This window comes from Coregonus clupeaformis, chromosome 21, assembly GCF_020615455.1.
Source record: "Coregonus clupeaformis isolate EN_2021a chromosome 21, ASM2061545v1, whole genome shotgun sequence".
Classification (NCBI taxonomy): domain Eukaryota; kingdom Metazoa; phylum Chordata; class Actinopteri; order Salmoniformes; family Salmonidae; genus Coregonus; species Coregonus clupeaformis.
The window spans coordinates 2,362,617-2,388,172 of NC_059212.1; the positions used below are offsets into that span (position 1 = coordinate 2,362,617).

The window sequence follows — 25,556 nt, forward strand, 5'->3', positions numbered from 1 at the left end:
TGGGTATAGGTAGAGGTCGTAGATGACCAGCGCTGGCCTGGGTGGAGTTCTTACTTCGTGCACATACCGTACAAGCAGCAATGAAGGCTCGAGTGTCCGCCTCCATCGTGGCCCACCAGAACTTCCGTCGCACAAAGTCAAGGGTCCGCGAAACTCCAGGGTGACAGGTAAGGGGAGACGAGTGAGCCCACTGAAGTACCTGGGAGCGAGCAGACTCAGGGACAAACATCCGGTTAGGAGGACCCCTCCCAGGGTCAGCTTGATGATGTTGAGCCTGTTTAACAATCCCCTCGATGTCACATGTGACGACCGCAATACTGCAGGTAGGAGGCAAAATGGGTTCAGGGTTACTACCAGTATCAACAGCCGAATGAACACGAGACAGGGCGTCAGGCTTGACGTTGCGTGACCCAGGACGGTAAGACAGAGAAAAATTGAATCTCCCAAAAAATAGTGCCCACCTGGCTTGACGGGGGTTGAGCTGCTTCGCTGACTGGAGGTAAGCCAGATTCTTATGATCCGTCCAAACGATGAAGGGTTGTTCCGCCCCTCCAACCAATGTCGCCACTCCTCGAGAGCCAGCTTAACGGCGAGCAGTTCGCGATTGCCAACATCATAATTCCTCTCTGCCTGAGAAAGTTTCCTTGAGAGAAAAGCACAGGGATGCAGTTTGTTATCTTCAGAAGAACGCTGTGACAACACCGCACCTACCCCAGTGTCGGATGCATCCACCTCCACGACAAACTGGCGGTCGGGGTCCGGCTGCATCAGAATGGGAGCCGAGGCGAAGCGATGTTTCAGTTCTTCGAACGCTGATTCGGCCCCTTCATTCCAAGCGAACGGTCGTGAGATGGAGGTGAGAGCGGTGAGTGGCGCCGCAATGCGGCTGTAGTCCTTGATGAACCTCCTATAGAAGTTCGCAAACCCCAGAAATCGTTGAAGTTGTTTGCGGGTAGAGGGGGCTGGCCAGTCCGTGACAGCAGAGATCTTAGCTGGGTCCATCCGCAACTCCCCCTGAGCGATGATGTAACCCAAAAAGAGGTCTCAGACACATGAAATTCACATTTCTCCATCTTCACAAACAGTTTGTTCTCCAACAACCTTTGCAACACCTGGCGCACATGCAGTTCATGTTCCTGGGAGGACTCTGAGAAAATCAAGATATCATCCAGATAGACAAAAACAAACCGATTCAACATGTCCCGAAGGACATCATTGACTAGTGCCTGAAAAACAGCAGGGGCATTAGACAACCCAAAAGGCATAACCAGATACTCAAAATGTCCCAAGGGTGTGTTGAAGGCAGTCTTCCATTCATCACCTTTACGAATGCGCACCAGGTGATACGCATTTCGTAGATCCAGTTTCGTAAAGATGGTAGCACCATGAAGGAGGGGAAAAGCAGAATTAATCAAAGGCAGAGAATACTTGTTCTTAATGGTGATGTTGTTAAGTCCACGGTAATCAATACAGGGTCTGAGGGTCTTATCCTTCTTAGCAACAAAAAGAATCCCGCTCCTACAGGTGACGAGGAAGGACGCATAATACCTGCCGCCAAGGAGTCCCGAATGTAGTTCTCCATAGCCTCCGTCTCCGGCCGGGAGAGATTGTACAGGCGACTGCTGGGGAGCGGGGCTCCTGGCTGGAGGTCAATGGCGCAGTCGTAAGGCCGGTGAGGAGGAAGAGAAGTAGCTCTGTGTTTGCAGAAAACGGATGCCAGGTCATGATACACGTCAGGAACATTAGAAAGATCCATGGACTCCAGTGGAGGTCGAGGCACAGTACTGGCAGGAGTCAGAGCAGAACACAAACAATTCACATGACAAAATGTGCTCCATGAAACAATTCTACCTGTCACCCAATCAATGTGTGGATTGTGTCTTATGAGCCAGGGGATACCAAGGACCAGAGGGGTCTGTGGGCAGTCGATAATATGGAATTGAATGTTCTCCTGATGATTTCCCGACACTCTAAGACAAACAGGAACAGTCTGATGGGTAATATGGGTCAACAATTGTCCATTCAGACCCTTAGCCTGCAGCGGACAGTCCATAGGAACAGTCTCCAAATCCATTTGTTGAGCCCACTCTCTATCCAAAAGCTTTCGTCTGCACCAGAGTCAATCAGCGCACTAACAGAGAGATTCTGGAACTGCCACTGGAGGGATGCCTGGAGCAGAATGCGGGGAGAAGAGGAAGAATCCGCTGCTCGGCTCACCAAAACTTCTCCCATTAATGATGAGCCGGCCCCTTTTCCCCGGACCGAACTGGGCAGGAAGGAACGAAATGACCAGCTTCTCCACAATACAGGCAGACCCGAGCCTGAATGCGACGTGCACGCTCCTCTGAGGACAACCGTGCACACCCACCTCCATGGCTTCGGGTTCAGTGCTCCTCGTATCGACTCGGGAAGACACGGCTTTCTCCGTAGGGAAGATGCGGGGAGGAGTTTGTTGATGACAGACAGGTTGCTTGGAACTAACACTCCTCTCCCGGCGGCGCTCCCGAATCCGATTATCCAACCTGATGGGTGAGTGAAATAAGATTATCCAGCGTAGGCGATTCATCATATGACACCAATTCATCTTTTAAAGTCTCAGACAAAGCATTGATGAACACTCCTTGTAATGCCTCGTCATTCCAACCACTCACTGCTGCTAAAGTCCGAAACTCCACTGCCATCTCCGCCACACTGCGAGCCCCCTGCCGAAGAGAAAACAACCGTTTCGCAGCCTCCTTGCCTCGTACGGGGTGGTCAAAAACCTTCCTCATCTCAGTGGTGAAGGCAACGTAAGCGTTGCAAATGTCCGACTGACTCTCCCAGACCGCGGATCCCCAGGCACGAGCGGAACCGCTAGTAGAGTTGATAAGGTAGGCAATACGGGCTCTTTCTGAGGCGTAGGTGAGGGCTGTTGTTCAAACACTAACGAGCATTGAGTCAAAAAATCGCCACAGGTTCCCATGTTCCCGTCATAGCGCTCTGGAGCAGGAACAAAAGGCTCTCTGATCTGGGCTGAAGGGGTAGTAAGGGCAGACACTTGATTGGTGAGTAATTGAACCTGATTAATCAGCACCTGACTGTCCTCAGCAATCGTCTTAAACAGGGTATCATGTTGGCCAAGTAAAATGCCCTGATTGGCTATGGCAGTCCAAATTTGAGTGCACTCTGGGGTGGTATCCGAGCTACTGTCTGCTGGGTTCATGATGGTCAGATCATACTGTTATGATTTAACTGGATAAGAACCCAAATGCAGACCAGTACACCAAGCCAGAGAAGTTTTAACAGGTTTATTTACAATGTTCAAAGTCCAGGTTTCCCAATATAGGGGAAGAGCAAGTCCAGGTTACCGGGAGGGTAACAGATCCAGATCAGGGCAGGTGTGGTACCGTAATGTCCTAGTGTCCGTGGTGAGTCCAAAAGAGAGGTCCGGTAATGGAGAGCAGGATGGTGGTGGCAGGAGTGAAGCGGAGGCAGGAGTCAGGTTCCAAATATCTGTGGCACAGGAGAAAAAGTAAATAGAACAAGCCAAAACACAAAGAGCAAAAATAAACAGGTTGAGTCGGCAGCGAGACTAACATGGTCGTCTTGACTATGATCTGACGATGAGTGGTAAGTTTGACCGGGTCTTAAAGGCTGAGGTGATTATGGTGAATGAGCTGCAGCTGGAACCCTGACTCCCGCACACCAGACTTCACTCCTGCAATCAAGGACAGACAGAGGGGAGGGAGAGAGCAGAGAGAGAGCTACCTAGCAGCAGTAGGCCTAACACCTACCTTCGCTGTTAAGATTTAAAATGACAAGTCATTAAACCCGTTCACAGGGTTGGTTAACTCTGGAGACTGCTTTGGTGTCTACAAAGTTAGGTAGTTCAGCCTAGTTTTCTTGCTCCACATGTTTGGAATAATCTCCTAAATAAATTTAGAATAGATGCGTTAGTGTTCCTAGGGCAGTTCAGGCAGCGGAAAGAGGATTTTTGTAATGAAGAATGCGTTTGCTTTAGTTGACTGTGTTTTGTGTATATTGTATGTATTTATGTTTGTCTGTGCAATATGTGTTGTGCTGTATTTTATTTGTTTTATAATGTATTTTATTTTTGATGTTTTTATGAAATTGTATATGCAGGTAAAAGAGACACTGGTCTCAATGGTGACTCCCTGGCTTAATAAAGGTACATCATCTCATGATGAAATTACAAGTCCTCATTGTCCGAGACCGAGACAAGACCGAGACACTCAATATGTGATGTCGAGACTGTCTCGGTCTCGAGTACTACAACACTGACACCTGATGTTGATTTTACTACAGGTCTTTGTTACTGGTGTCTGAGTTACAGTGAAACACTTGTAAAGGACTCATGCTAGGGAAAATGCCACCTCGTTCATGTTCATTAGGCAGCAAGCTGGGCACTTTGTGTTTCTCACAGAATTGACAATAAAGTATTCTAAAGACAGTCTCACAATTCACTTGAGGAGCAGGAGGAGAAACTTGGAGATTGAGGTTCTCTGTACTTTTACTCATTTTCGTCTATCGGAGCTAGTTAGTGGTTACTAACAGTTTTCTCGGGTATTAGATGCCTGGCATCCATCATGTGAGATCACTGCAACATGGAGTTTATTGATCTCATACTGTCAGCTAATCTGATCAGAGGACTTATATCCAATCATTGGGCTTTGGACATGACATCCAATGCCAATCCAGACATTTGTCACTTAGTTATCAGGAAAAGGCTCCAAATGTATATTCAATAACACTTTACATGAAGTTGCTCTTATACCTGTGTATTAATGTTGTAATTAGACTAGTAACATTGTATTAGCATTTTGTGTTGTGTTCTCTAGTTGATTTTTTATCTATTAACAAAAGCTGCTCAACTCTATTGCTATTTAATCACAAAGCTGTTACAAAATTATTATGTACAGGAACAAGAGCAACTTAAAGGGATAGATGTACATATTTACTTCCTTACTTTGAATGCAGTCTATGGACAATGAGAGCGTGGATCCACACTTTGGTTTGTTAAACTAGCCACTGCCACTAACTTCTAATATTACTGTCTTCTATCCAAAAACAAATGTCAATGTCCCCCCCCAGTCAGCATATTTAATTTGGGTGAAATATCCCTTTAATGTACAATGTAATCATATTTTTGGAGCTGAATGCCTGGAGATTTGAGTTCCCAGAGTGATTTTTGTCTCCAATATCACCCATGCAATATTCCAATCTCCACTCAATCAAGACCAATACAGAATCCTACCACTTGATGGAGCATTGTCATTCCAGCTTTCACTTTTGGCAATATTTATATTGTTGGACCTGTCATAGGTGGTGGGCCGTAGCAAGCTATCTCCTTTAGTTTTCGAGATGATCGATCTTTGTCGAGGGAGGAGCTGATTTTGACATATTGTGTATATTTATTTCTTCTGAACACATTTCCGTTTGTTGGCAATGTCAATTCTTGATTTAAAAAATATATATACTAACTTTTATGTTCGCTAGCTGGACAGGCAAATGCAGCCAAGTACTAAACTGTAAACCAATCAAAACTTGTGTACTATCCATGGTACTATCTCTGCTGATCACGTCTGCCAATCACGTTATTCGTATCTAAGGTAGTAGAGAGCTGGAGAGAGATCTCTGTCCGAAAAACTGCTATAAGGTAAAGTATTTTATTTATTTGTAATCGAACTATTGTTATATAAACATGATACCATCAATGCAAGCTGTAAAATGACTCCCAACTTAGAACACAGCAAGTAATTTAGCTAACTTGCTAGTTAGCTAGCTATACTGAACAAAAATATAAACATAACATGCAACAATTTCAAAGATTTTACTGAATTACAGTTCATATAAGGAAATCAGACAATTGAAATGAATTCATTAGGCCCTAAACTATGGATTTCAAATGACTGGGAATACAGATATGCATCTGTTGGTCACAGATACCTTTAAAAAATGGGCCTCACAATGGGCCTCAGGATCTCGTCTCGGTATCTCTGTGCTGTCAAATTGCCATCGCTAAAATGCAATTGTATTCATTGTCCGTAGCTTATGCCTGCCCATACCAGAACCCCACCACACAACGCCATACACGTGGTCTGCGGTTGTGAGGCCGGTTGGACGTACTGCCAAATTATCAAAAACGACGTTGGAGGCGGCTTATGGTATAAAAATTAACATTACATTATCTGGCAACAGCTCTGGTGGACATTCCTGCAGTCAGCATGCCAATTGCACGCTCCCTCAAAACTTGAGACATCTGTGGTATTGTGTTGTGTGACAAAATATAATCAAATCAAAAGTTATTTGTCACATGCCGAATACAACAGGTGTAGACATTACAGTGAAATGCTTACTTACAAGCCCTTAACCAACAATGCAGTTTTAAGAAAGAATACTCTAAAATAAGAAATAAAAGTAGCAAATAATTAAAGAGCAGCAGTAAAATAACAATAGCAAAACTGCACAATTTAGAGTGGCCTTTTATTGGTGCACCTGTGTAATGATCATGCTGTTTAATCAGCTTCATGATATGCCACACCTGTCAGGTGGATGGATTATCTTGGCAAAGAAGAAATGCTCTCTAACAGGGATGTAAACAAATTTGTGCACAACATTTGAGAGAAATAAGCTTTTTGTGCGTATGGTATTTCTGGGATCTTTTATTTCAGCTCATGAAACATGGGACCAACACTTTACATGTTGCGTTTATATTTTTGTTCAGTGTATATAGGAAAACCAAAGTTCCAAGGACTGGACATGAAATAGTGTATAAGCGATCATACAAGAGGTTTTGCAATGATTCTTTTGTTGAAGGTGTGAAAAATATTTGTTGGTCTGATGTGTGTAATGAGAAACATCCTGACGCTGCACTTAAAGCATTTATGAAATTGCTTCTTCCGGTTACTGACATATGCGGCCATAAAGAAACTCTTAAAACTGCAAAATCCCCATGGATAGATGGTGAATTGAAAAACTGTATGGCTGAGAGGGATGAGGCTAAGGGAATGGCAAATAAGTCTGGCAACACAGCAGATTGGCAAACAAAATCACGTAACTAAACTAAACAAAAATAATAAACTATTCTATGGAACAAAGATAAATTATATAAAGAATGATAGTAAAAAGCTCTGGAGTACCTTAAATGAGCGAACTCAGCTCCATCCTTCAATGAGGCTGATGGTTCATTGCCAACCACTTCAATAACTTTTTTGTTGACAAGTTTAGCAAATTTAGGCATGACATGAAACAACAAATGCAGAGCCTTCATATTCATGCATAATGGACCAAATAATGAAAGACAAGCACAGTAGCTTTGAATTCTGCAAAGTTAGTGTGGAAGAGGTGAAACAATTATTGATATCTATAAATGAGGACAAATCACTTGGAACCGACAACTTGGATGGTCAATTACTGAGATAGGTATCGGATGTGGCAGGGCTTGATGTGGCAGGGCTTGCAAACTATTGCGGACTACAAAGGGAAACCCAGCCGCAAGCTGCCCAGTGACACGAGCATACCAGACGAGCTAAATTCTTTTTATGCTCGCTTCGAGGCAAGCAACACTGAAGCATGCATGAGAGCACCAGCTGTTCCGGACGACTGTGTGATCACGCTCTCCGTTGCCGATGTGAGCAAGACCTTTAAACAGGTCAACATTCACAAAGCCGCGGGGCCAGATGGATTACCAGGACGTGTACTCAAAGCATGCGTGGACCAACTAGCAAGTGTCTTCACTGACATTTTCAACCTCTCTCTGACCGAGTCTGAAATACCTACATGTTACAAACAGACCACCATAGTCCCTGTGCCCAAGAAAGCGAAAGTAACCTTCTTAAATGATTACCGCCCAGTAGCACTCACGTCGGTAGCCATGAAGTGCTTTAAAAGGCTGGTCATGGCTCACATCAACACCATCATGCCGGAAACCATAGACCCACTCCAATTCGCATACCGCCCCAACAGATCCACAGATAATGCAATCTCAATTGCACTCCACACTGCCCTTTCCCACCTGGACAAAAGGAACACATATGTGAGAATGCTGTTCATTGACTACAGCTCAGTGTTCAACACCATAGTGCCCACAAAGCTAAGGACCCTGGGACTAAACACCTCCCTCTGCAACTGGATCCTGGACTTCCTGACGGGCCGCCCCCAGGTGGTAAGGGTAGGCAACAACACATCTGCCACACTGATCCTCAACACTGAGGCCCCTCAGGGGTGCTTGCTTAGTCCCCTCCTGTACTCCCTGTTCACCCACGACTGCGTGGCCAAGCACGACTCCAACACCATCATTACGTTTGCTGACGACACAACAGTGGTAGGCCTGATCACAGACAACGATGAGACAGCCGATAGGGAGGAGGTCAGAGACCTGGCAGTGTGGTGCCAGGACAACAACCTCTCCCTCAATGTGAGCAAGACAAAGGAGCTGATTGTGGACTATAGGAAAAGGAGGGCCGAACAGGCCCCCATTAACATCGACAGGGCTGTAGTGGAGCGGGTCGAGAGTTTCAAGTTCCTTGGTGTCCACATCACCAACGAACCCTCATGGTCCAAACACACCAAGACAGTTGTGAAGAGGGCACGACAACACCTTTTCCCACTCAGGAGACTGAAAAGATTTGGCATGGGTCCCCAGATCCTCAAAAAGATACAGCTGTACGATCGAGAGCACCCTGACCGGATGCATCACCGCCTGGTATGGCAACTGCTCGGCATCTGACCGTAAGGCGCTACAGAGGGTAGTGTGTACGGCCCAGTATATCACTGGGGCCAAGCTTCCTGCCATCCAGGACCTTTATACTAGGCGGTGTTAGAGGAAGGCTGAAAAAATTGTCAAAGACTCCAGTCACCCAAGTCATAGACTGTTCTTTCTGCTACCGCACGGCAAGCGGTACCGGAGCGCCAAGTCTAGGTCCAAAAGGCTCCTAAACAGCTTCTACCCCCAAGCCATAAGACTGCTGAACAATTAATCAAATTGCCACCCAGACTATTTACATTGATGTATGCATAGTCACTTTATCCCTACCTACAGTATATGTACAAATTACCTCGACTAACCTGTACCCCCGCACATTGACTCGGTACCGGTACACCCTGTATATATCCTCGTTATTGTTATGTAATTGTCTTGTGTTACTTCTTGATTTTCTTTTTTTTACTTTAGTTTATTTAGTAAATATTTTCTTAACTCTATTTCTTGAATTGCATTGTTGATTAAAGGCTTGTAAGTAAGCATTTCACAGTGTTGTATTCGGCGTATGTGACATATACAATTTGATTTGATTTGAATACATAGCGACTCCTATTTGTCACATCTTCAATCTAAGCCTAGAAGACGGAGATTGCCCTCAGGCCTGGAGGGAGGCAAAGGTCATTCCGCTGCCCAAAAATAGCAAAGCACCCTTTAATGGTTCAAACAGCAGACTAATCAGCCTGTTAGCAAACCTTTGGAAATAATCAAGTTAGACCAAATAGAATGTTACTTTACAGAAAGCAAATTAAGAACAGACTTTCAGCATGCTTATAGGGAAGGGCACGCAACATGCTCGGCACTGACACAAATGACTGACGATTGGCTGGAAGAAATTGATAATAATAAGATTGTGCGAGCTTTATTCAGATTACAACAACTCATTTGCAGTTATTTGAAAAGGAAATAATCTCCCAAATATCACTATTTCTAAAACAAGCTATAGAAAGTTGGTTGCAATTTCAATTTAATCCTCCAGAAACGACAGAACAAATAATGCAACAAATATTGTGGTTAAATTCAAATATACTAATTGACAAAAAAACTTAATTTTTTGACAGAATGTTTAAAAAAGGTATAATCTTCGTAAATGATATCATCGGTAGGACTGGTGGAGTTATGTCGCACATGCAGCTAACAAAAACATATGGAAATGTCTGCTCTACCCAAAATTACAACCAAATAATTGCAGCCTTACCGCAAAAGTGGAAGAGGAAAGTGGAAGGGGGAGAAAGTAAGGAACTTGTCTGTCGGCCTTGCATTAAAGAACATAATTGGTTAAGGAAAACTGCGATAAATAAAAAAGTATATAAGTTTCACTTAAGGACCAAAGGATTGACAGCCGTCCCATATAGATTGCAAAATAGTTGGGAAGAGATTTTTGACGTACCGATCCCATGGCATAGTGTTTATGAACTGACACGCAAAACGACACCGGATTCAAAAATTAGTCAATATTTACCTGGAGCTAACCTTGCAGATAGCATTACTGGGTGATCTGAAAAGTCATAGTCAATCGATCAATAATATAAAATACTTTTAGCAAAAATGTTTATTTTTAATTCACAATCTGTAGAAGCAATGAGAATAGAAAGGTTCAGAACTTTTGTAAAACATCACAGTACGGTTGAAATATATATGGCAAATAGAAATCCTATATGGATGGTGTTAAGAGATAGATGGGATGTATTGAATAGAGTTGAAGGATGGGACTAATAACAAATAACAACAAAAAATAACAAAGATACAGTGGGGGAAAAAAGTATTTAGTCAGCCACCAATTGTGCAAGTTCTCCCACTTAAAAAGATGAGAGAGGCCTGTAATTTTCATCATAGGTACACGTCAACTATGACAGACAAAATGAGAATTTTTTTTCCAGAAAATCACATTGTAGGATTTGTTATGAATTTATTTGCAAATTATGGTGGAAAATAAGTATTTGGTCAATAACAAAAGTTTCTCAATACTTTGTTATATACCCTTTGTTGGCAATGACACAGGTCAAACGTTTTCTGTAAGTCTTCACAAGGTTTTCACACACTGTTGCTGGTATTTTGGCCCATTCCTCCATGCAGATCTCCTCTAGAGCAGTGATGTTTTGGGGCTGTCGCTGGGCAACACAGACTTTCAACTCCCTCCAAAGATTTTCTATGGGGTTGAGATCTGGAGACTGGCTAGGCCACTCCAGGACCTTGAAATGCTTCTTACGAAGCCACTCCTTTGTTGCCCGGGCGGTGTGTTTGGGATCATTGTCATGCTGAAAGACCCAGCCACATTTCATCTTCAATGCCCTTGCTGATGGAAGGAGGTTTTCACTCAAAATCTCACGATACATGGCCCCATTCATTATTTTCTTTACACTGATCAGTCGTCCTGGTCCCTTTGCAGAAAAACAGCCCCAAAGCATGATGTTTCCACCCCCATGCTTCACAGTAGGTATGGTGTTCTTTGGATGCAACTCAGCATTCTTTGTCCTCCAAACACGACAAGTTGAGTTTTTACCAAAAAGTTTTATTTTGGTTTCATCTGACCATATGACATTCTCCCAATCCTCTTCTGGATCATCCAAATGCACTCTAGCAAACTTCAGACGGGCCTGGACATGTGCTGGCTTAAGCAGGGGGACACGTCTGGCACTGCAGGATTTGAGTCCCTGGCGGCGTAGTGTGTTACTGATGGTAGGCTTTGTTACTTTGGTCCCAGCTCTCTGCAGGTCATTCACTAGGTCCCCCCGTATGGTTCTGGGATTTTTGCTCACTGTTCTTGTGATCATTTTGACCCACGGGGTGAGATCTTGCGTGGAGCCCCTGATCGAGGGAGATTATCAGTGGTCTTGTATGTCTTCCATTTCCTAATAATTGCTCCCACAGTTGATTTCTTCAAACCAAGCTGCTTACCTATTGCAGATTCAGTCTTCCCAGCCTGGTGCAGGTCTACAATTTTGTTTCTGGGGTCCTTTGACAGCTCTTTGGTCTTGGCCATAGTGGAGTTTGGAGTGTGACTGTTTGAGGTTGTGGACAGGTGTCTTTTATACTGATAACAAGTTCAAACAGGTGCCATTAATACAGGTAACGAGTGGAGGACAGAGGAGCCTCTTAAAGAAGAAGTTACAGGTCTGTGAGAGCCAGAAATCTTGCTTGTTTGTAGGTGACCAAATACTTATTTTCCACCATAATTTGCAAATAAATTCATTAAAAATCCTACAATGTGATTTTCTGGAAGAAAAAGTCTCAATTTGTCTGTCATAATTGACGTGTACCTATGATGAAAATTACAGGCCTCTCTCATCTTTTTAAGTGGGAGAACTTGCACAATTGGTGGCTGACTAAATACTTTTTCCCCCACTGTAATTATAGTTAGCTAGCTGCATTAACCCCTAGTCAGTTTGTTTTAGCTCTGAATAATGCCTATCTGATGACAAATGCTCTTCAAATGGTCAATATGAGCATTTTATATTGTACAGCTATCAGAGAAAACATTAACATAAAAAAGAAAAGACAAGAGCTAAATCAAGCAGCTAGGCTAGCTAGATAGCTACCTTGCCTCGTTTTGGCTGACTGTCTACTCGGCTTGTTTCACAGACTCATCTTATCAATCGGAAAAAATACTTTAAAATGTAAATATTATAATTAGCTAACAACATAATTCATTTTAAACAGTTTCTTACCTTCTTAATGTTGTTGTCCTGATCTCAATGACAGAGCAGTGTCAATCTTTCAGGTCCACTGGAGGCAAGGCGCCTCCCGATGGTAGCATTCACTTTCAGTCCCTGCACCAAAACTAACAATTTGCTCATCCTGCCAAATTGGCATCAGTCGTTACTATGGCAATTCAAGATGGCTCTACCCATACTTCTAATAAACGTTGTTCAAGATCAAAATCCTGAAAATACAGATGTTTCTATGTTAAATGCACATGTTTAGTATTAGTGGATTGAATACATCGTTACATAGCTTTACTCCCTAAAGTGTTTCCATTCCCCTTTAAAGGGATACTTCAGGATTTTGGCAATGAGGCCCTTTATCTACTTCCCCAGAGTCACATGAACTTGTGGATACCATTTCTATGTATCTGTGTCCAGTATGAAGGAAGTTAGAGGTACTTTTGCGAGCCAATGCTAAATAGTATTAGCACAATGACTGGAAGTCTATGGGTATCCACGAGTTCATCTGACTCTGGGGAAGTAGATTAAGGGCCTCATTGACAAATCCTGAAGTAGCTCTTTAACACTGTAAGTGTTAAAATAGCACTCACTAGTGTAAAATAACCTGAGTGTTGGTGTTAATAACCAGAGTTTAACCAAAACCACACATTTACATTTTAGTCATTTAGCAGACGCTCTTATCCAGAGCGACTTACAGTTAGTGAGTGCATACATTTTACATTTACATTTTAGTCATTTAGCAGACGCTCTTATCCAGAGCGACTTATATGAGCAATTAGGGTTAAGTGCCTTGCTCAAGGGCACATCGACAGATTTTTCACCTAGTCGGCTCGGGGATTAGAACCAGCGACCTTTCGGTTACTGGCACAACGCTCTTAACCACTAAGCTACCTGCCGCCCTATCATTATTATATGGCTGGCCATATTCAACGGGTATTGAGCGCTTGTAAATTCATCAGTTATTCTGAGCTCTGGCATACTCAGACTGGCTACTTTGAAGAATCTAAAATCTAAAATATATTTTGATTTGTTTAACACTTTTTTGGTTACTACATGATTCCATATGTGTTATTTAATAGTTTTGATGTCTTCACTATTATTCTTCAATGTAGAAAATAGTAAAAATAAAGAAAAACCCTTGAATGAGTAGGTGTGTCCACATTTTTGACTGGTATTGTATCTCTCTATTATGTGTGGGAATACTTTGGAACAGATTTCCAACATTTGAATCACTTGGAGCTGATTTCCTGGTGTTTTTGCAGTATTTTATGTCCAACAATAAAAACAAAGATAATTGTAAAAAATAGTCTGAAAATGCTGCTATAGGTAGTCTCATATCTTAGTCTTCCCAACCCTAAATGTAGGTTGCGGATTATCAAAAATTCCAACGGTTGGATATCCCCACTCTGGATTCCAATAGGAATTACACATCACTTTGCACGCCCTCAAAATAAGGCTTTATGAAATACGTATTGTATCGTGTTAAAGATCTCACTTGGTGAAGTCCACAGGACTGAAAATGGATGAATACAACAACTAACAAATACAGTTATGGGTGGGAACTCTACAATTCACTCGAAAGACAAGGCACTCTAGGAAATATGCAAATAAGGCTTTACATTAAGCAGTGTGTTAATTTAACACTGGATCATTTGCTGTGTAGCGGTCGGCGTTGATTTCATCAGAGACAAAGTAGCACAGCGTGTGCCTAGTTAGATACAATTGTTTTGTCTACTGAAATGGAGGAAACAAATTGGTGGAAGCGTAACTTGGGTAAAGATTGTCCCTGGTCTCCCGAGTGGCACAGCGGTCTAAGGAACTGCATCGCAGTGTTTTGCGGCTTCACTACAGCCTGGGGTTCGATCATTACCGGCCGTGACCGGTAGTCCCATAGGGCGGCGCACAATTGGCCCAGCGTCGTCCAGGTTAGGGGAGGGTTTGGCCAGGGGGCTTTACTTGGCTCATCGCACTCTAGCGACTCCTTGTGGTGGGCCGGCCACCTGCAAGCGGACTTCGGTCGTCAGTTGAACGGTGTTTCCTCCGACACATTGGTGCAGCTGGCTTCCGGGTTAAGCGAGCGGGTGTTAAGAAGTGCGGTTTGCCAGGCCGCCAAGGCTCTTGTCTCTATCTCCTGTGTGACATTTAGTTGTTGAGATGATTGTGTTGTTGTCATCTGTCGCTGTCCGTCAGACAAAGGTGCCTTGTGGGTAATTGTAAAGCGGGCACCGGGTCTGGCGGGGCTTTGTTGGAGATTAGCCGGGCTAGAATGGCCGCTGACAGCTGGGGGCTGGGATGGAGAGGAGTAGGAAGAGGAGGAGGAGGAAAATAATATTGTTGTCTGTGTGATCAACCTGGTCTCAGGGCAATTCGTAGGATTTGGTTCGTAAATCTGCTCCCTTCATTTAGTATGATATACACTGAGGGTCAGTTTCACAGACACAGATAAAGCCTAATCCTATACTAAATTGCACTATTAAACTAGACTAACTGAAATGGCATTTATCAGACATGGTTTAAAATAGTCTCAGACTTGCAGTCAGATTTCCAGAATGACGATTAGAGTTAATCTAGATCTAAGTGAAGGCTTAAATTAAACTTGGCCAGAGGGAGGTTTAACTTCAGATTAATGGATGTTGGCCATCAGGTTGACCTTGGTGTCACGATCGTTAGACGGAGTAGACCAAGGCGCAGCGTTGAAAGCAAACATACTTTATTAATCGAATGATAACACGAACAGCGAAACAAAACAACAAACGATATGTGACATCCAAAGGACAAACCTAACTAGGAACAAACCAACTGGAAACAAGATCCCACAACTATTGTGGGAAAACAGCCTCTATAAATATGGCTCCCAATCAGAGACAACCAGCAACAGCTGACAATCGTTGCCTCTGATTGGGAACCACTCTGGCCAACACAGAAATACACTACATAGAATATACACACCCTGGCTCAACATATAGAGTCCCCAGAGCCAGGGTGTGACAGTACCCCCCCCTAAAGGCGCGGACTGCGACCGCGCCTAAACATCAACAAACCAGGGGAGGGCTGGGTGGGCATTCCTCCTCGGAGGCGGTTCCGGCTCGGGCTGAGACCACCACTCTTCAACCATCCCCCGTGGCGCCCCTGGTCCGGTCTGGCCCCGCTGACCGGAGCTGGACTGGACATCGTGAAGCGGATTGCTTCAGCTCCGGTGTGGAGCAGCTGACCGGTACCTGACCAGGCACCGGTGACCCAGGCACGGGTTGTGCCGGACTGACGACGCACACCCCTGGCCTGGTGCGTGGAGCAGGGACGGGCCGGACCGGGCTGACGATGCGCACCCCTGGCTTGGTGCGTGGAGCAGCTACGGGCCGGACCGGGCTGACGATGCGCACCCCTGGCTTGGTGCGTGGAGCCGGAACGGGCCGTACCGGGCTGACGATGCGCACCCCTGGCTTGGTGCGTGGAGCAGGAACGGGCCGGACCGGGCTGACGACTCGCACCCCTGGCTTGGTGCGTGGAGCAGGAACGGGCCGTACCGGACTGACGACTCGCACCCCTGGCTTGGTGCGTGGAGCAGAACGGGCCGGACCGGGCTGACGACTCGCACCCCTGGCTTGGTGCGTGGAGCAGGAACAGGCCGGGCTGGGCTGGTGACGCGCACCGTAGGCTTGGTGCGTGGAGCAGGAACAGGCCGGGCCGGGCTGGCGACGCGCACCGTAGGCTTGGTGCGAGGAGCAGGAACAGGCCGGGCCGGCGATGCGCACCCCTGGCTTGGTGCGTGGAGCAGGAACGGGCCGGACCGGGCTGACGATGCGCACCCCTGGCTTGGTGTGTGGAACAGGAACGGGCCGGACCGGGCTGACGATGCGCACCCCTGGCTTGGTGCGTGGAGCAGCAACGGGCCGTACTGGACTGACGATACGCACCCCTGGCTTGGTGCGTGGAGCAGGAACGGGCCGGACCGGGCTGACGACTCGCACCCCTGGCTTGGTGCGTGGAGCAGGAACGGGCCGTACCGGACTGACGACTCGCACCCCTGGCTTGGTGCGTGGAGCAGGAACGGGCCGGACCGGGCTGACGACTCGCACCCCTGGCTTGGTGCGTGGAGCAGGAACAGGCCGGGCCGGGCTGGTGACGCGCACCGTAGGCTTGGTGCGTGGAGCAGGAACAGGCCGGGCCGGGCTGGTGACGCGCACCGTAGGCTTGGTGCGTGGAGCAGGAACAGGCCGGGCCGGGCTGGCGACGCGCACCGTAGGCTTGGTGCGAGGAGCAGGAACAGGCCGGGCCGGGCTGGCGACGCACACCGTAGGCTTGGTGCGAGTGGCAGGAACAGGCCGGGCCGGGCTGGCGACGCGCACCGTAGGCTTGGTGCGTGGAGCATTAACGGGCCGTACCGGACTGACGATACGCACCCCTGGCTTGGTGCGTGGAGCAGGAACGGGCCGGACCGGGCTGACGACTCGCACCCCTGGCTTGGTGCGTGGAGCAGGAACGGGCCGTACCCGGACTGGACGACTTCGCACCCCCTGGCTTGGTGCGTGGAGCAGGAACGGGCGGACCGGGCTGACGACTCGCACCCCTGGCTTGGTGCGTGAGCAGGAACGGGCCGTACGGACTGACGACTCGCACCCCTGGCTTGGTGCGTGGAGCAGGAACGGGCGGACCGGGCTGACGACTCGCACCCCCTGGCTTGCGCGCGGAGCAGGAACGGGCCGGACCGGGCTGACGATGCGCACCCCTGGCTTGGTGCGTGGAACAGGAACGGGCGGACCGGGCTGGCGATGCGCACCCCTCGGCTGGTGCGTGGAGCAGCAACGGGCCGTACCCGGACTGACGATATGCACCCCTGGCTTGGTGCGTGGAGCAGGAACGGGCGGACCGGGCTGACGACTTCGCACCCCTGGCTTGGTGCGTGGAGCAGGAACGGGCCGTACCGGACTGGCGACTCGCACCCCTGGCTTGGTGCGTGGAGCAGGAACGGGCCGGACCGGGCTGACGACTTCGCACCCCTGGCTTGGTGCGTGGAGCAGGAACGGGCCGTACCCGGACTGGACGACTCGCACCCCTGGCTTGGTGCGTGGAGCAGGAACGGGCCGGACCGGGCTGACGACTCGCACCCCTGGCTTGGTGCGTGGAGCAGGAACAGGCCGGGCTGGGCTGGTGACGCGCACCGTAGGCTTGGTGAGTGGAGCAGGAACAGGCCGGGCCGGGCTGGCGACGCGCACCGTAGGCTTGGTGCGAGGAGCAGGAACAGGCCGGGCCGGGCTGGCGATGCGCACCCCTGGCTTGGTGCGTGGAGCAGGAACGGGCCGGACCGGGCTGACGATGCGCACCCCTGGCTTGGTGGGTGGAACAGGAACGGGCCGGACCGGGCTGACGATGCGCACCCCTGGCTTGGTGCGTGGAGCAGCAACGGGCCGTACCGGACTGACGATACGCACCCCTGGCTTGGTGCGTGGAGCAGGAACGGGCCGGACCGGGCTGACGACTCGCACTCCTGGCTTGGTGCGTGGAGCAGGAATGGGCCGTACCGGACTGACGACTCGCACCCCTGGCTTGGTGCGTGGAGCAGGAACGGGCCGGACCGGGCTGACGACTCGCACCCCTGTCTTGGTGCGTGGAGCAGGAACAGGCCGGGCCGGGCTGGTGACGCGCACCGTAGGCTTGGTGCGTGGAGCAGGAACAGGCCGGGCCGGGCTGGTGACGCGCACCGTAGGCTTGGTGCGTGGAGCAGGAACAGGCCGGGCCGGGCTGGCGACGCGCACCGTAGGCTTGGTGCGAGGAGCAGGAACAGGCCGGGCCGGGCTGGCGACGCACACCGTAGGCTTGGTGCGAGTGGCAGGAACAGGCCGGGCCGGGCTGGCGACGCGCACCGTAGGCTTGGTGCGTGGAGCAGCAACGGGCCGTACCGGACTGACGATACGCACCCCTGGCTTGGTGCGTGGAGCAGGAACGGGCCGGACCGGGCTGACGACTCGCACCCCTGGCTTGGTGCGTGGAGCAGGAACGGGCCGCACCGGACTGACGACTCGCACCCCTGGCTTGGTGCGTGGAGCAGGAACGGGCCGGACCGGGCTGACGACTCGCACCCCTGGCTTGGTGCGTGGAGCAGGAACAGGCCGGGCCGGGCTGGTGACGCGCACCGTAGGCTTGGTGCGTGGAGCAGGAACAGGCCGGGCCGGGCTGGCGGCGCGCACCGTAGGCTTGGTGCGAGGAGCAGGAACAGGCCGGGCCGGGCTGGCGACGCGCACCGTAGGCTTGGTGCGAGTGGCAGGAACAGGCCGGGCCGGGCTGGCGACGCGCACCGTAGGCTTGGTGCGTGGAGCAGGAACAGGCCGGGCCGGGCTGGCGACGCGCACCGTAGGCTTGGTGCGTGGAGCAGGAACAGGCCGGGCCGGGCTGGCGACGCGCACCGTAGGCTTGGTGCAAGGAGCAGGAACAGGCCGGGCCGGGCTGGCGACGCGCACCGTAGGCTTGGTGCGAGTGGCAGGAACAGGCCGGGCCGGGCTGGCGACGCGCACCGTAGGCTTGGTGCGTGGAGCAGGAACAGGCCGGGCCGGGCTGGCGACGTGCACCGTAGGCTTGGTGCGTGGAGCAGGAACAGGCCTGGCCGGGCTGGCGACGCGCACCGTAGGCTTGGTGCGAGGAGCAGGAACAGGCCGGGCCGGGCTGGCGACGCGCACCGTAGGCTTGGTGCGAGTGGCAGGAACAGGCCGGGCCGGGCTGGCGACGCGCACCGTAGGCTTGGTGCGAGGAGCAGGAACAGGCCGGGCCGGCGACGCGCACCACAGGCTTGGTGCGAGGGGCAGGAACAGGCCGGGCCGGGCTGGCGACGCGCACCGTAGGCTTGGTGCGAGGAGCAGGAACAGGCCGGGCCGGGCTGGCGACGCACACCGTAGGCTTGGTGCGAAGGGCAGGAACAGGCCGGGCCGGGCTGGCGACGCGCACCGTAGGCTTGGTGCGAGTGGCAGGAACAGGCCGGGCCGGGCTGGCGACGCACACCGTAGGCTTGGTGCGAGGAGCAGGAACAGGCCGGGCCGGGCTGGTGACGCACACCGTAGGCTTGGTGCGAGGAACAGGAACAGGCCGGACCGTACTGGGAACACACACCACTGGCCTTAAACGGGGATCAGGAACGGGCCGGACCGGACTGGCAATACACCTCAGTACCTCTCGCCGTGCCTCTACAACTTCCTTCCCTCCTCTCACCAATGGCTCCCGTAACCCGGTGTTCTTCTCTCCTCGTCTCCCATTTCACCCTGTGGCAGCCTCCTGCTGCCCAGTCGCCCATGCCGTGTGCCCCCCCCTAAAAAATTTCTGGGGTTGCCTCTCGTCCGTCCGACGACGACACTGTTGACGCCGTTGCTCCTCTCTCGCCAGGGCCTTAATCTTAGCCCATGGCCCCTTGCCCCCGAGCATGTCTTCCCAGGACCACGATTTGCCCACCTGGGCCATCGCCAACCTTTCCAGCTCCTTTCCCGGCGCTTCCTCCCATGTCCAGGCCGCCTGCTCCTGGACACGCTGCTTGGTCCTGGTATGGTGGGATCTTCTGTCACGATCATTAGACGGAGTAGACCAAGGCGCAGCGTTGAAAGCAAACATACTTTATTAATCGAATGATAACACGAACAGCGAAACAAAACAACAAACGATACGTGACATCCAAAGGACAAACCTAACTAGGAACAAACCAACTGGAAACAAGATCCCACAACTATTGTGGGAAAACAGCCTCTATAAATATGGCTCCCAATCAGAGACAACCAGCAACAGCTGACACTCGTTGCCTCTGATTGGGAACCACTCTGGCCAACACAGAAATACACTACCTAGAATATACACACCCTGGCTCAACATATAGAGTCCCCAGAGCCAGGGTGTGACACTTGGCAATGGAGGAAAATGGATTTCCTGGACTATTTCAATGATGATCAAAGAGCACCACCAAGGCTTGACAGGAGCCCATTGAATGATTTTGATTAAATCCATTTCAGTGACCGTTTCCGTATGTACATCGTTTGTTTGCTTGAGCCAAGGCTTTCATCTGACTCTCTTAGGGGAAGCCCTCCTTCCCTACAAGTACTGATCACCTTGAGGTTTTTGGCATCTGGAACCTTCCATCGTGAAACGTGATTTGTGTGGTGTAAGTGAACCAACCGACTGTATGCAGAATAGTCTGCAATGCTATATGTGAACTGAAATACAATTACTTCAAGTTTCCTGATGCTGCTGCCCAAGCCAACTACAAGGTAGAGTTCTATGAATATGGGAACTTCCCTGGAGTCATTGGCTGTATAGATGGATGTCATATTCCCATCAAGTGTCCCTCTAAAGCAGATGCTGAGGAGTACAGGAATCGTAAAAACGGGTTCTCAATAAATGTACATTGTGTTCACTCCCAATTTGCACTATTCCATGTTGGAAAGTTACGACTCATGACTCAATAATTTTCCAGCTCCTCTTTGTATGCTCAGCTTGAAGGAGGACAACATAGTGGAATCATACTTGGTGACAGTGGGTATGCACAGACCAACTTCGTGTTAACCCCCTATCTTCATGCAATAGGACCTGAGCAACAACGGTACAACCAAGCTCATATCCGCACCAGAGGTGTAGTGGAGCACGTTTGGTGTATGGAAGAGTCGTTTCCAGTGTCTCAGAAACACATTGCGATTTCAACCAAGAAGATACTGCATTGTCATAATTGCAACAGCAGTGCTTCACAGTTACCTCAAAAAGCATGGCTTCCCTGATCCTCGCATTGAAGATGAGGATGACCCAGATGTTCCTATGGTTGAGGCAGACAATGACAGAAATGGACTAGCCTGCGGAGGTGCTTTTGCTATGCAGTACTTCTCACAACAAAGATAGTTCAAGTGATTGAAGCAGAAATAGCCATGGATTGGTGACAAAAAGGTTTTTAATTCACAAATGGAAATATCGGAACCCCGAACTGTTGCTGGTTTGAGAAGAACATTGGTACTGCCGCTGCTTCATGGTTCTCTCCTCCTTCATAGCCAACTCAACATGAAGGATTTGCATCTTTATATCATGCTCTTCTTTTAAATTAGTTTGCGCACATGAAATTCCATAGCCAGTTTCTCATGCATGCTCAGCCTCTTTGTCTTTGTCCTCCAGCCCGGGTTAGTGACACAATCTTTCCTCCTGGCTGCTGCAGATGTAGCGGGCTGACCTTCATCCTCTCTTATCCCCTCCAAGCTATGGTGATCATCTGCCTCTAGAAAATGATTACATTGCTCCATTAGAGAATATTATTTATTCAAGAGTTGAGTTCATTACATAATTTTTTCTTTTGGGAGTGCAAGATATTCCCTGCAGTCCAGGGATGGCACATGTTGAATTAATGTGTCCTACCAAATGAGAATTGGAACGGTCCCCCATCTAAACTGTCCAAATGGTCATCATCGGGGATACCTTCCAGGGGTTGCTGGCTATCAATGATCCCGGTCAACAAGTCCCCCAGCTCATCTGTCTCTGGTCTTACTGGGGTCCGCCAAAAGTCTTGAAACGCTCCCAACGAGCAACAGCATTTGCCTTCTTTAAATAGATGTTTATGTTTTTCCACAGGACGTTACAAAGACAAGACAATATAGAAATGATATTAGTAATTATGTAAGATATTATTTGTGTTATATTTCTCTCACAAATACATTTAGGCCCGCTGTGTTGTGTTTCACAAGAAAACTAATATTTCAAAGTGAGTCTGATTTGTAAAAGTGGGTCAACAATAAGTACAGTATCTTATTTTTATTTGTTGTACTTTTTAATTTGAGTTGAATTCATTACAAATCGTAGTCCAGGCATTCTATTTCTTGTTTTCTTTTGATGGATCATGCTGTTTGCTCTTGATAATTGGGTGGTTTGACACAATTAGATTTAAAAGTTTTTTTTCAAAGTAACTGAAATTCTTTGAACGTTTTCTTTTACCGCCGTCCATTGTTTGGTTTAGGTGACTTGCTCCAATTCCTCACAATGCTTATATATTAGTGTCCCATCCCTGGTTTTTTAAGCATCCTCAGGTCAGCACCAAGTGCACATTGTTAATCTAATTAGGCCGGACGGGATGGCTACCGTTTTACGGGCTCCTAACCAACTGTGCTATTTTGTGTGTTTTTTCGAATTGTTTGTAACTTATTTTGTGCATAATGTTGCTGCTACCATCTCTTATGACTGAAAAGAGCTCCAGAACAGCGATTACTCACCTCGAACTGGACGAATAGTTTTTCTTTAATGAGTCCGACGTGAAGGATATACTGTTTCTCCGAGACCAGGCCCAAATCCCCGTCATTCGGGTGAAGAAAAGATGGAGGTACAGGGGGCAGAGATCGGGGTGCCTTGTGAGAATTCATCGGAGAGTGGGTAACCCGCCTCTACCATCCGTTCTATTGGCCAACGTGCAATCACTAGAGAATAAACTGGATGAGCTCCGTTCGAGACTATCCTACCAACGGGATATTAAAAACTGTAATATCTTATGTTTCTCAGAGTCGTGGCTGAACGACGACATGGATAATATACATTTGGCTGGGTTTTCCGTGCATCGGCAGGACAGAACTGCTACGTCCGGTAGGACGAGGGATGGTGGTGTGTGTCTATTTGTCAATAACAGCTGGTGCGCAATGTCTAATTTTAAGGAAGTCTTGAGGTATTGCTCGCCTGAGTTAGAGTACCTCATGATAAGCTGTGGACCATGCTATCTACCAAGAGAGTTTTCATCGATATTTTTCGTAGCCATCTATTTACCACCACAAACCGATGCTGGCACTAAGACCACACTCAACGAGCTGTATAAGGCCATAAGCGAACAAGAAAATACTCATCCAGAAGCGGCGCTCCTAGTGGCCGGGGACTTTAATGCAGGCAAACTTAAATCCGTTTTACCTCATTTCTACCAGCATGTCACATGTGCAAGCAGAGGAAAAAAACTCTAGACCACCTTTACTCAACACACAGAGACGCATACAAAGCTCTCCCTCACCCTCCATTTGGCAAATCTGACCCTAATTCTATCCTCCTGATTCCTGCTTACTAGTAAAAACTAAAGCACGAAGTACCAGTGACTCGCTCAATACGGAAGTGGTCAGATGACACTGATGGACTGTTTTGCTAGCACAGACTGGAATATGTTCCGTGATTCATCCAATGGCATTGAGAAGTATACCACCTCAGTCACCGGCTTCATCAATAAGTGCATCGACGACATCGTCTCCACAGTGACCGTACGTACATATCCCAACCAGGATTACAGGCAACATCCGCACCGAGCTAAAGGAGCGAGAGACTAATCCGGACACTTATAAAAAATCCCTCTATGCCCTCAGACGAACCATCAAACAGGCAAAGTGTCAATACAGGACTAAGATTGAATCCTACTACACCGCTCTGACGCTCGTCGGATGTGGCAGGGTTTGCAAACTATTACGGACTACAAAGGGAAACCCAGCCGCGAGCTGCCCAGTGACGCGAGACGCAAGCCTTGCAGATGGGCTAAATGCCTTTTACAATGCCTTGCAAAAGTATTCATCCCCCTTGCCGTTTTTTCTATTTTGTTGCATTACAACCTGTAATTTAAATGGATTTTTATTTGGATTTCATGTAATGGACATACACAACATAGTCCAAATTGGTGAAGTGAAATGAAAAAAATAACTTGTTTAAAAAAAATCTAAAAAATAAATAACGGAAAGTGGTGCGTGCATATGTATTCACCCCCTTTGCTATGAAGCCCCTAAATAAGATCTGGTGCAACCAATTAACTTCAGAAGTGACATAATTAGTTAAATAAAGTCCACCTGTGTGCAATCTAAGTGTCTCATGAAATGTCACATGATCTCAGTATATATACACCTGTTCTGAAAGGCCCCAGAGTCTGCAACACCAATAAGCAATGGGCACCACCAAGCAAGCGGCACCATGAAGACCAAGGAGCTCTCCAAACAGGTCAGGGACAAAGTTGTGGAGAAGGACAGATCAGGGTTGGGTTATAAAAAAATATCCGAAACTTTGAACATCCCACGGAGCACCATTAAATAAATTATTAAAAAATGGAAAGAATATGGTACCACAACAAACCTGCCAAGAGAGGGCCGCCCACCAAAACTCACGGACCAGGCAAGGAGGGCATTAATCAGAGAGGCAACAAAGAGACCAAAGATAACCCTGAAGGAGCTGCAAAGCTCCACAGTTGTGTTTGGATTATCTGCCAATAGGACCACTTTAAGCCGTACACTCCACAGAGCTGGGCTTTACGGAAGAGTGGCCAGAAAAAAGCCATTGCTTAAAGAAAAAAATAAGCAAACACGTTTGGTGTTCGCCAAAAGGCATGTGGGAGACTCCCCAAACATATGGAAGAAGGTACTCTGGTCAGATGAGACTAAAATTGAGCATTTTGGCCGTCAAGGAAAACGCTATGTCTGGTGCAAACCCAACACCTCATCACCCCAAGAACACCATCCATGTTTTTCATCGGCAGGGACTGGGAAACTGGTCAGAATTGAAGGAATGATGGATGCTGTTAAATACAGGGAAATTATTGAGGGAAACCTGTTTCAGTCTTCCAGAGATTTGAGACTGGGACGGAGGTTCACCTTCCAGCAGGACAATGACCATAAGCATACTGCTAAAGTAGCACTCAAGTGGTTAGCTTAGTGGGTAAGAGCATTGTGCCAGTAACCGAAAGGTTGCTGGTTCTAATCCCCGAGCTGACTAGGTGATAAATCTGTCGATGTGCCCTTAAGCGAGGCACTTAACCCTAATTGCTCATGTAAGTCGCTCTGGATAAGAGCGTCTGCTAAATGACTGAAATGTTAATGTTAAGAGGAAACATTTAAATGTCTTGGAATGGCCTAGTCAAAGCCCAGACCTCAATCCAATTGAAAATCTGTGGTATGACTTAAAGATTGCTGTACACCAGCGGAACCATCCAACTTGAAGGAGCTGGAGCAGTTTTGCCTTGAAGAATGGGTAACAATCCCAGTGGCTAGATGTGCTAAGCTTATAGCCATTAATTCAATTTTTTATATAAACAAATTCGAATTATTGAAATCAATAATTCAAATTTTGATGTATAAAAAAACGAATTATTGATATTGACAATAAAAATCAGAAATATCTTATTTACATAA

At 48.0% G+C, this 25,556-nt stretch overlaps 1 protein-coding gene across 1 annotated transcript in view; it reads left to right on the top strand.

The window, feature by feature from the left end:
- Positions 1-25,556, top strand: part of retreg1 (reticulophagy regulator 1) — a 75,481-nt gene that overhangs the window by 29,778 nt on the left and 20,147 nt on the right. The gene's annotated exons all lie outside the window — the stretch shown is intronic.